The following is a 13645-nucleotide window of genomic DNA, read 5'->3' on the forward strand; positions in this document are numbered from 1 at the left end:
AAGCATGGATTAAATGATAATGTATACCATGTTCAGTACCAAGTAATTCCTGCCTGAGAGTGAACCTATTCATTTTAACAGGTGACTATATAAAATACATTAAGACAGTTAATAAAAGGACAGTACATAAATGCATAACTATGAACAAAAATGGTTTCATGTTTGATGGCTGAAGTTTCATGTTTGATTAAGTTTGGCCTTGGGGAGTGCAATCACTTTATTTGTCATTAGTTCAGGAAAGTTTAGTATTAGCCTAATAGGTAAATTAGCTGCCTGGCTGGGAAAAGGCAATAGAAGGTATGATTTTTTAAAAGATTTTATTTATTTATTTATTTATTTATTTATTTATTTATTTATTTATGTGTGCGTGCATGTGTGTATGAAAGAGAGAGAGAGAGAGAGGCAGGCAGGCAGGCAGAGGGAAATGCAGGATCCTCACTGAGCAGGAAGCCTGATGTGGGACTCTATACCAGGACCCCAGGAACATGACCCGAGCCAAAGGTTGGCACTTAACTGACTGAGCCACACAGGTACCCCCAAAAGGTCTGATTTTTGAGAATATTTTGGAACAATTGATACTCCTGAAGAGTGAATGATATTTATGCTTTCCTGAGGCTCTCTCACCAGTGCGGGTGATATTCTAAATGGAGTGCTTTACGGATCCCAGACACATGCCACATACCTTTTACCCAGATGATGAGTGACTTATTGATAGTCCAAGCTTTGTACTATTTGTGATTCTAGTTCTTTTAATATCTATGATGTCCATGATTCTAGTTCTTTTAATATCTATGATGTCATGGACATGATACTTACTGAGATAGATATGATTAATGGTCACTATTCAGCCTTTCATTTGCAATAAAGTCAAAGGGCAATTGGAGGGGCAGGAGGTCAGCTTGAATAACAGATTCCTTGAAGTCATTTATGTGTTCCCACTTCGGGAACTTGTGAAAAAAGCAGAAGCTAATTTGAACACTACTGCATTTTGGATGAGTTTCCATTTGAGGAGCTCCAGAAAACTGCCACAAGTCAGAATCAGAGGAGTTTTCAGAAGATTGCCAAAGATTGTGCAGTGTTGCTGGCAGGAGGAGAAACAACTAGCAGATGTTTGAGCATAAAGGAGCCCATTTTGGGAAACTATTACTGGGCATTCAATGAGAGAGACTGGGAAGGAAGCTAGTTCAGAACAAAGATGAGAGAGCCTGACTTGGGCATGTACCTGCCTAAAAATAGACCTACAAATTTCAGAGTTCCAAGTTCCTAAAGTAACTTCAGACAGATATAGTCACTAATTAATCTCTTGAACATTGCATGAAAACTGTCTGGCTCTGTAGTCTTGTGACAACGTGCTGTTATTATGGTAATGGTTTTGTTTGGTTTGGCTTTCTCCTATTTTTTTCAACATGCTTCTTTCTGTACTTACCACATGTTTTAAAAATCTGAATAGTTGGAATTTATAACATTATTAATCATTGAGCAGTTGCATGACCTTTAAGTCCTTCATCACTCTAGGCTCACTTTCCTCATATGTAAGAGAAAGAAAGCAAACTATATGGCATGTTGGTCAATTTCAACACTAGAGTCAATGATTCATTTGGATCAAACTATGAATTCATGAGCCCCAGAGACCAATATTTATGAATTCTCTCTCCATCTGTGACCACTAATGAAATGGAAAAAAATGTAGAGCTCCTCAATAACCAGCAGAATGATCACTTTAACAATAAGCTAGAGGGAATAATTTACATGTATATCACTGCTTGGAGACATATTCTCTCAATAAATATTCATTAATAACAAACTATATACCAGGCAATATGCAAGGTACTGGAAATACCACAGTAAGCAAAACATAGGTGGTCCTTGCTCAGGGAGTTTAAAGACTAGTTGAAAAATCACAAATATTAAATACTATAGTTACATAATTGTAACTCAGTTTAATTGCTAAAAAGGAGAATTAAGATGGGTGAACCTAGCCTATTGAGGAATGGGGTTTAGAGTGACATCATGGAAGGGACCGGCTCTATTTGATCTTTCTAAAATTTTTGAATTTCCTATATTGGAGTTTCTTAAAATAAGGTTCACTTATTATGACAGGGACCCTGATAGCTTTCCTTGAAATCATGGTTATAATTTAACTGTCTCCTTACTATATAACCACTTACAATGAGAATGATGATCTATTTGAATCACATTATATGACTTATTGATGATTATTATTACTATCCAAGAAAATATTTAGCATTTGTCTCAGTGTGGTTCTTGCTAGATATGTTATGGACTCTGGATCTCTGTTAGGCATGCTAAGAAGTAAATAGGCAGAACTTAATTGAGTTTTCTCAGTCAAAGCAGGTTTGGATGTATTTCCTTGTAATTTGTGGGCAAACAATAATCTTTGTATCTTCAGCTTTGCTACCAAAATGCTTCTCTTCAATACTGATTGAATGTGCTTTGTATTCTACTCTGTAATTCAGAGAGATCTTTCTTTTGGTACTAGTGTCTCAGTCTTTCAGATTTATGCCTCTCTTTTGCCAACACATACACTTTACTAAAGTCATGGCCTTTTCACATGGGTCTTGATCATTCTTGCTGTCATCCATACATTTGCTCTTGTGCCCTACATGCATGGAATGATTTCCCAAATCCTTCTAGCCTAGATAATTCTATTCCATCAATCAAGATGCTCTCTTGCTCAAAGTTCTTAACTATACCTAGGCTATGCTGAACTTTCTTATTTATAAGTTCCTAATAGAATTGGGGCACCTGGCTGGCTCAGTGGGTTAAGCCCCTGCCTTCGGCTCAGGTCATGATCTCAGGGTCCTGGGATCGAGCCCCACATCGGGCTGTCTGCTCAGCAGGGAGGCTGCTTCCCCCTCTCTCTCTCTGCCTGCCTATCTGCCTACTTGTGATCTCTCTCTCTGTCAAATAAATAAATAAAATCTTTAAAAAAAAGAATTATAAGAATTAAGGCCCATAACATCTAGATTTTTTGAAGAACCCCTCAGGCTCCAGACTTAGCACATAAATATTCTCTAGGGAGATAATAATTAATATGTGACCTGATAAATACACAATGACTTGAATCCTGTCCTTGAAAAAGTGAAAGATGAGAAGACTCAGTGGAAGAGAGGAAACAATATTCACAGAACAATGTATCATAATCTTCACAATTATGTACATTTGGACAGAGGAAGAGAAACACATTTCTAATCTTTACTAGCCACATAAAGAGAGAACTGTCACTTTCTTCCAGTCTAAGGCAAGTGTGGGCCCTAAAACATCTGGATTCAAGATACTCTTAAGGTTATGGGTTTAGGGCAAACAGTATTTAGAGCATCTGAGTCTTTTTGTTTGGTTATCATACCTCATGATTTTTGGGTAGCTTATACACTGATGAATCAGAAAGCCAGAAAAATAGGATTAATTTTTTTGTCCAGTGAACTTTTTTTTTTTTAAGGACAACAGTTTGGAGGGTAAGTTTCCTACAGGCTTTGTGTTTCTTGACCTAAAGTCTTGTTTAGGAGCATAAACAACATGATTGTATAAATTGTGTTTGTTTTGAAAGTACTGGAAATGGCCCTAATGTGACAATATAGTATATAGTTTAATTTCCTTTTGTTAGATTAGAGGCACTTGAAAACAAAACACATACAGCTGTGGGATATTGAAATGTTTCGTAGGCATGTATCTGCAACATATTTTCTAGAGAATTTTACCTCTTAGCAAATATATCCAATTCCTTTTCAATTTCTAATACTTAACATTATCTTTTCTTCTTGTTACTCTTTTGTTAGGGTTTTAAGATTTTTATTTCCCCAACTTGTATTTTATTTTAGGTTAAGAAATAAAAACAATGAGTAATTTCAAAGTTTTTGTAGTTGCTTTTTGTAGCAGTAGATAAATGGAAAGTTAAATAACTCATGTAGGGTCCAGAAGAAAGTCAGCAGTGAGATTGAGACAAGACTTATTTCCTTTTTTCCAGTTGTTTCTTAGATTCACTCCACTAATGAATCTGTAATAGAGCAGTCTCCCAATGTTTGGAAATAGCAGGTAATTAATCAAATAAAGGAAATGGTCACAGCAATTTTAAAAAATGTCCATCACTTTTACATTTTCTCCCAAAATGTATTTTGAATATATAGATCAAAGAGATGGTTTTTATAATTTAAATATAATTGGCACCACTGCTGTTAAATGAAAATGTGGCTACTGGGTATTGAAATATAATTTTTAAAAATTGGTAATCAAAAAGCTTGTTAGCATTTGTGCCTATTTTCTGAAAAGTTCATAGTGCTTAAAAATTAACGATTATTAAATGATGAACTGATTGGAGAGAGGTCACTTATAAAATTGGGGATAGAGAACTGGGGCAGTTGCAGCAATTTCTGAGCCAGCTGAGGAAAGCTCATTAATAAAACCAGAGGGCTGGAGAATTCATGAAGGACAATATCACAAATGATTGTTCCCATTACAATGAAATTGGTAGGTCAATAGATATTATAATATGGTATTTATGACTGTATCTGGTATATTATTAATTACAGAAGTTAGATCTTTTTGTTATGGACATAGTTTAGCACTTATAATGTGTTATTTTAATAAGATACCCATATGTAATGGCATATTATATGAATTGATGAATTGTAAATGTTAACCAGTAAACCAAGTTGGATAAGTAATGTAAAAAGGATTACTTTCAAATTAAAAAAAAAAAACTGTAGGGTGTCAAACATGAGTTTCATTACTTAATTGGTACTATAACACACTTGTTTCTCTGAGCATGTGAGAGCCAGACTGTGATGTAGAAATGACTGGGTTAAACCAGTACTGAGCATACTCCATTGTAGAAATTGAGTGATTACAAGGGTTAGAAAACTAGGACATAATCTAGACCCTGCAACAAATTGTTTAAAACAGCATTGCTAAAAGCTCACCTAGGTGTGGTGCATACACAATGAATTCTGGAACACTGAAAAGAAATTTAAAAAATAAATAAAAATTTAAAAAGCTCACCTAATATTTGATTTGTTCCTCCTCACAATGTATGTGTTTATTACAAACCCAACCAAATTTCTGAAATGATCAATAACATCACACTCAGGGTATTATGTAACAGACACCACAGTCTGAGAAGGGAGTATTACAGCAATTTTTTTCTGTGTGGAATAGCAAGGGAATGTTATAGACAACTTTCCCAGAGGTTGCTTATTGATCTTAATGGCATCCCTGGGATGAAGGCAAGGTCTATTATCTCCATTTCATAGGTTAGGATACCGAGGCATCGAGAAATTGCAAGTAAATAACAAAGTAAAAAATGTGAACCTGAATATTCTGCCCCCAAATTCAGTTTTTTTTCTATGACACATGAATTAACATGGATTACAGAATTGTAGTTAAGATTCTCAAGTCAAAGTTATGTTACTACCTGGATTTAGAGTCTTTTTAGATTTCTTCTTTCAGATGTATGAAAAAATGCAGAGTTTGGAAAATGATGTCTGTCACCCTTCATGTCCCAAGCCAGTAAGAATATTATGGAGAGAAACTATGAGAGTAGATTTTACTGGAATTACTTTGTATTAAAACCAGAGCAGGTTGGCCTTGATTTAAGTAAATGAAAGTTAAGGAAGCCCAAATTTTCAACCTGGATAATACGCCAAAGAGTTGTTTTGAATAGGGAATTTCACTCATGTGTTTTAGAGCAAATTACAAAAGCAGATTATTTATTTCTAGAGGCTTTGAGTGAAACACATCTGTTATTTAAAGGAAAAGTCACCTACACTACCTAATAGTAGGACAAAAGTAGCACATAAGATTGTTGTTCAAACTAAATCTTAACTCCTTCTTTTGTGATTTTTGCACATTTAAATGATGTAGCACTCTTCCCTAATATTCACCCATTGATACATTTAGCATCTACATGATGACAAATGATTGTGGATATTTATATCAAAACATCATCAAATAGATTTACTCATATATATTGTGCTTTTCACCCAACTTATTCCTAGTGCAGGGTAACTTTTATTCAAATCTTGTCCCAAAAAAAAGCTATAAATATCAAACACAATAGAAAGACCCTTTCTTCTTCTAAATGAAACAAGATGGGATTGGGAGGGAGACAAACCATAAATGACTCTTAATCTCACAAAACAAACTGGGGGTTGCTGGGGGGAGGTGGGATTGGGAGAGGGGGTGCGGGCTATGGACATTGGGGAGGGGAGGCGAACCATAAGAGACTATGGACTCTGAAAAACAACCTGAGGGTTTTGAAGGGTCAGGGGTGGGAGGTTGGGGGAACAGGTGGTGGGTGATGGGGAGGGCACGTTTTGCATGGAGCACTGGGTGTTGTGCAAAAAGAATGAATACTGTTACGCTGAAAAAAAAATAAATAAATAAAAAGGGGAAAAAATAATAATAATTATTTATGGCATTGGAATGTTTTCTCCAAATTAAATAATTTTAAATGAGAAAAAAAAAAAAAAAAAAAAAAAGAAAGACCCTTTCTTGAAACAGTTGGTTTTTACACTGATCTTGAAGGATATGGAGTCACTTTAATAGCCATAGGAAGTTGGGCCTAGTCCAGAAAATGCCTAGTTAACAATTTTTTGGAAAATAGACTAAGCTTTTACTTACTCTACAGATATTTACTGAGCACTCATTAAATGCCAGGTACTGTTGTAGATGCTTGACATAAAACAGTTTTTAAAAATGGAAGGAAAAAACCCCTGCCCTGACAGAGCTTACATTTCAGTGGGGGCAAGGGCAGACCATTATCAAGATAAATGAATAAAATACATAATACAAAACATTTAAACTAAAGAAAAATATTCAAGGAAGTGGAATATGAAGAGTATGGGTGAGATTTTCGATAAAGAATCCAGGGAAATCCTCACCTAAAGGAAGTGGGGAGTAAGCCATGAAGATACATATTCCAAGCAGATGGAACAGCTCTGAGGTATTAGCATGCCTGGGGGTATTTGAGGAATAGTTATGAGATCCATGTGTTCAGAGGGGAATGTATATAGACAAGTGGAACAGAACAGGTCAGAGACTTCACTGAGGTCCAGATTAGATAGGGGCCTGCAGGTCCTAGTAAAGACTTCCTTTCAAGAGAACAGAAGAAAGAATATGTAGGTCTAACTTATGTTTTAACAAGAACATTCTGATTACAATAATTGCAGCAGACTAAAGAGGGTAAGGACAGAAACAGGGCAGTTTGGAGGCTATTGCAATAATTCCGGTGAGAGATGATGGTAGTTTCCAGTGGTGATAGGATAGAGTTCTCAAGATTTTCTGACAGATCAAATATGAGATATGAGAGAATGAAAAGAATCAAAGATTTGGGGACAGAAAAACAGGAAAGATGACATTTATGTGTTATCAGATCTCATTTTTTATCATGTGTGTCTTGAGTTGTCTATTAAACAACTAAGGGAAATGCTGTATAGGCTGTGAATGTATGACTCTGGATTTGAGAGAGACATTATGTCTGGATATATAAATTTTGAAGTTATCAGCTAATAGATTGGATGAGTTTATCAGCTATGTGATTGAATGAATTTACATAAGGAATTCTTATACAAAGGAAAAAAGAACGAGTCTGGTGACATGAGAAAAGAGGTTACAAAATATTATGCATAAAATATTCTCTTTTCTTGGGAAAGTAAGTGTTTATAGAAAGAAGAATGGAAAAGTATTTACCAAAGTCATCTTTGGATACTAGGGATATTGATGATTCTCATTTTATTCTTTTATGTTTTTCTATATTTGCCATATTTTTAATGAAAAAGGATAACTTTTATAACTAGAAAGCAGAATAGAAAAATATATATTATTAAGACTTATTGTTCTCCAAAGTTGTTCTCCAATGCCTAAAGTAAAATATTTCCCTCATTATAAGTGCCCTTACATACTCACATATACATATACCCACAGAGAAAACATGCTGAAAAAAAAGGTTATTTGAATCAAAGTATATATGACCTGATTGGGGCTTGCCATCAAATGTTCTTGTCCTTATACAGATTCCAATTAATACAACTGATAAAAATTTTCCTGGACATTAGAGAATATGAAGACCTGAGGATAGCTAAAACCAAGAGGACTACATCCAACCAGAATAGATTGGGACTCTTGGGGCTGAGTCCAAATCACATCCGTTGGGAAAAGAGAATTAATTGAACCCTTGTTCCACTCTCTTGTGACATTCTTTTCCCTGAAGGCCTTTTGCCTTCTTCCTCTAGCAGTTCCCATTCAGGGAACAGGGTATCTGCTAGTTCAGCAAGCTACTCTTAAATGGTAATACCTTATTCATGGCCAATTTTTCACACATAGGAAAGTATATCATCTTATCATCTTGAGTTTTAAAGTTCAGATGCTATATTTTTTTCTTTTGGGCACAGACATTCTTAACAATTCTCTCTCATTCTCTTCCTCTCCCCATTTGATTATGGAGAATTCTTCTCCCTATCTCTCCTGATAGTGACTCAGACAGCTAAAAAGGACTTTTCTCACACTTCTTTTGGAAATGGAAAAAAAAATCTGTGTTTGGCTTGAGGTCAAATAGAATACTTTAGCTAAAATACAGGATGGTTGATGCAGCTATGAGTGACTAAAAAATGAATTGTAATGGAAAATACATTTGCATTTTGAACTGTAGCTTTTGTTACTGTGAGTGGTAGCTCTTTATTAAAAGTGTGCACATGCATAGTAAGATTTTTTAAGTAGACAGTTGGAAAATTAGTGCAAAAATTTATTTTTTCATATGCCTGACTTTTCATTAAGTATTAAATATAATCTTTTCCCTGATGATCTGGTGATCTACTTTAGTTCCTCCTCCTAAAAGTGCTGTGACCAACCCTCAAAGTTTCATTAAATCAATGAGATATGTTACTCTGTTTTCTAGATTCCAAAAATCAAATAGGCTCACTCCAATATTCAATTAATTTTGGCAATTTTTATCAAACTTAGAATAACAGAGAATGTATTTACATTCATTCCCCAATCTTCTCCTCTGACATACATATCTCCCTCCCCACACACATATTTCTACCTTTATTTTACTTATTTTACCTTTATTTTAATTATTAATTATAGAGAATGAGTCTCTGGAGGACCCACACATTATTGAATTTAGATCAACAGTGTAATCAAAGGCATCAGGTTATAAACTTTTTGCCTAATAGCAGATTTAGGATCTTATAGAATGAATACAGTTCTTGAGGTTTTAAGACCTTTGTGTAAATACTACATCTGCCACATACTACCTGAGCAACCATTGGCAAACCACTTAAACATTTCTTTAACTCTAAAGCAGTATAATACTTGTTTTGCTAGTAAGCAGTGTGATGGGCACTGAAGTCTGATAAACTACTACTTGAACAACTTAAGTCACTTACCATTTTACACTTTTTTCTGTGCTTATGTATGATATTAGAATAATATCTGCTTTTTCAGGGGTTTTGAAGATTAAATAAAATATTTATAAAGTGTCTACAACAGTGTTTGGGATATATAATATATTTAAATTTTTTTTATCTATTATTGTTGCTGTTGACCTATTCCTTTGTATTAAAAGTATTCTCTTTCCTGTGACAATCAGAAGGCTTGTGTTATATCAAGCCAAGCCTATATCAGGGGGAAAAGATTGGATTTATAAGTCAAGCCACAAGTTAAATGACAGTTGTTACCTAAGTTGCCATAAACTGGAAGAGAGGGAGCTAGAACTGCTATCATATGTAGAGCAAAAAAAATCTTTGGAAACTTGTGTCAGAAGTAAGAGACAAAAGATTATCTTTTGCCACTGAGAGAATGGGAGTGAAACCACAGCTAAAATTTGTCTTGGGGCAAAAGGTAAGACATTGTTCATCACAAAAATAATAGTAAATTGGTTCTATTTCTACAAAGGGCCTGAATATTCCACACTCATTTACTAATTTTGTCTTCATTTTATGTACTATGACCAGGATGGATAGCATAGTGATTAATAGCCTAGACTTTGGATCCAGATTGCCTGGCTTAAGTCTAACTTTGCTACCTACTAGCTACCTGACCTTAAGAAAGCCACTTAATTTCTTCTCATTTGTGAAGTGAGGATGATAATAATACTGCCTGCTACATAGAGTTGAGATGATTTGAATCTCCCTAATGGCTAGTGACGATGAACACTTTTTCATGTGTCTGATAGCCGTTTGTATGTCTTCATTAGAGAAGTGTCTGTTCACATCTTCTGCCCATTTTTTGATATGATTATCTGTTTTGTGTGTGTTGAGTTTGAGAAGTTCTTTATAGATGATTATGTGAGTACAGCACTTTGAACAGTTTCTATCACACTGTAAGTCCTATATCAACATTCCTTAAATAGAATTAGTGGAAGGTATTTTTAAAAGAGTTGATTTGTAGGTTCTACCTAATGTCAAAGAATATAGGATTCTATTCCTCATGCCCCCCCCCACAACTAGCTTGGCAAATATCTCACCTTTAAAACCAACTATCAGTTTGTAGAAAGCTTATATATTTAGTGGATAGCCATTTGGGGATGTGTGTTTTTGTGTATGTGTGCATGTGTGTGTGTGTGTGTGCACATGAGTGAAACTAGATTCCCCTTCTCTTTTCTTATAAATATTCATAGAAGAATAGATAAGGTCTTTGGGCACACTGGGAAAAACAAAAAATCATCAAAAGACCTTTGAGTCTTCTGAATTTGACTGAATTTTAAAAGAAAAATCATGTTGAGCTTTTGCTTGAGTAACAATAATATTTCTAAAATGTTCTACTTTGTTCTTTTCTCAGTACAGATTCACATTTGGTGATAAACACATGTAAATAAAGACCTCCTACTTCCCCTGATAGGGGAACTGTGAACATGTACGAACCATGTGCATTGACTCTATATATATTTTTATGACTTGTATTTCAGATTTTCTCTGTTCTATGTGGGATAACCACATGATTCTCCCATGAAAAAATATTTTGATAATGACCATTTACTTGCAATAATGAGAACAAGACACTACTTTGTTTTGTGGATTGTTGCAGTTGCAGTCAAAGTAAAGTATCTCCCAAGTCTTGGGTAGAACTGAAAATGGAAAGTACTTGCATCATTGTTATTGATCCTAGAAACCGCTATTCCCCGTCCCTAAAAATATGTATCCTCTTGGGACGCCTGGGTGGCTCAGTTAGTTAAGCGGCTGCCTTCGGCTCAGGTCATGATCCCAGCGTCCTGGGATCGAGTCCCATATCGGGCTCCTTGCTTGGCAGGGAGCCTGCTTCTCCCTCTGCCTCTGCCTGCCTCTCTGCCTACTTGTGATCTCTCTCTCTCTCTCTCTCTCTCTGTCTCTCTCTCTCTGACAAATAAATAAATAAAATCTTAAAAAAATATATGTATCCTCTTTTTCTGAATGGCAGGCAGGGTTATAGCCTGAAGACTGCTGCCCACTCATGGGATATCATTTTGATAAATTACTTCAAATCTCTATCAAACTCTTTTTCAAGTATGTAGTGACCTCCTGGGGTCATTCAAGTCCTGATATTTTCAGGTAGGCCTTATTTTCTTGATATTAGTTGGAAAATCATGTTGAAGGTATACACTGAGAACTGACACTATGCACTGGTATGGTCAGAGGGATCTTAGTTCAGCACTTATTAGTCAGTTAACTGAAAATCATAACAATACAGCACTTCATGAAGTACATGTACCAGGCCCTGTGAGTAAGTCAACATTTCATTAAGAAAGAAGGGGTTAAGGAAAAGCAATTGTCTACTGAGATAGGGTAAGCCTGTAACAGAGGACCTCTTCCTAGATATCAAGGATTCTAAGCCCTCATTTAAAAGCTTAAAGAATTTAAGGAAAAGGGTAGAAATCCTATGATGTTCCCTTGGAATAATTCATATTCCCCCTTCCTTTTCTCTTCCCTGCTAATTCATAAAACTTAACCTTCCAGATTCTCATTGATTTTTAGATACCTTTCCCATAGTATGACATCATCATCATCTTCATGATAAGCATTATTGGATATTCATTATGTATGAGGTACTGTTCTAACTGCTTTGCATGTATTGTCTAATTCTTACAACACTATGAGGTAGGTATTATTTTTCTCATTGAGAAACAGAGATACAACATGCCCAAGCCATCCCAGCTAGTAAATGATGTAACTGAGATTCAAATCTAGGAACTCTTTCCCCAAAGTCCATCATGTTAACCACTATAATTTCAACCTCAAGAGATACATATGGAAAGATGACACAAATTAACCATTCCTGTCAGGTCAATGTCCACTTTTATTTTTGTTTTATTAGTAGTAGGGTTGATTTTGCACTAAACACTCAACAGTCTCTCAGATGGCATTTTGTTGACCCAGTTTACGTGTTTGTAAAACAACTAACCAGTGCTTGCAGTGTGGCCTGCTGCCTAGAACTAATGTGGCTGGATATGAAGTCAGTGATCTTGGCAGGTGATTGTTGGATGGAGAATATTTGCTTGCTAGATGTACCCTGTCTTTTTTTTTCCCTTCATCTAGAAGTTTCTGTAGTGTGAGATACATTTTCCATTTGTTCTGAAAACTGGTACATTTTAGAAAATTAGAACCAGTGAATTTCTTAGAACCATCCATCAGGTGTAATATCAAATGCTGATTTGTCACTAACTGACAGGCTCTTTGCTTTGTCATTTCAAAGCAGGAGAGGACTCCAAACCTTCTCTGTGGTTGGAGTGTCCCTGAAAATTCATTATATTCTCATTGTGATTTCTTTTACATGGCATCTTGGTATAATACTTTTGACTAAAAGGGTGTTTTTCTAATGCCTCTGCTTTAATTTAGAAACAATTGATCTGATGTTTTCCAACTTATCTCCAAATATGAAAAAAACATGTGCCTAGGAAAATAGATGTTTCTAATGAAAAGGCTAACACAATTTCATTAACTCTAAGGTTTTGAACAGCCTGCCAACTAGTGTAGTAATATTTTTGTATCTTGCAAAATACCAAACATCTGCTTGCAATAAGTCTATTTAACACCTTTGGGGTTTTCTTTTCAGTTCAGCTGAATATACCTTGGAACAAGTGAAACTTAATACAGGCAAAAAGTTTGAAACAAGGCATTTGTTTTTTAAAAATGATTTTGTAAGCATATTGAAACCAGAGCTCAAATTACAAACACCATTCAGAACAACATGGTTGTTCTGACAATTAAGATACATTTACAACAACAATTAAGATACCTTTAATTGGTACAGAAACTGCCTTCTGTTTTAAGAACCAGCAATGGGGCTTTGAACTAAGGATGGCTAATAAGAAGAAAGTAAGTGGTGAAGAACTATACTATGATTAAATCCAAAGAGGCCAAATTTATATCCCAAGCTTCAAAGAGAGCCCAGGAGTCAGAATCTGAAGTAGATATCAAAGCCCAGGTAGACACAGTGGTTAAGAGTGGCAAAAAGAAAAAAGGCAAAGCATGTATTATCACTAGAACCATCTAAATTGTCTCCCTGTCTTCATTTTTTACCCAGCTTAATTATTTTCTACAGTGCCTTCAGAATTTTTCCTAAAGAACATATCAAGTGATATCTCTCCCTGACTACATTTATTGTTTCCCCATAGACTTTTGTTGGACTTCCTTAAATTTTTTCACTTTCTGCAGTC

This window comes from Meles meles, chromosome X, assembly GCF_922984935.1.
Source record: "Meles meles chromosome X, mMelMel3.1 paternal haplotype, whole genome shotgun sequence".
Classification (NCBI taxonomy): domain Eukaryota; kingdom Metazoa; phylum Chordata; class Mammalia; order Carnivora; family Mustelidae; genus Meles; species Meles meles.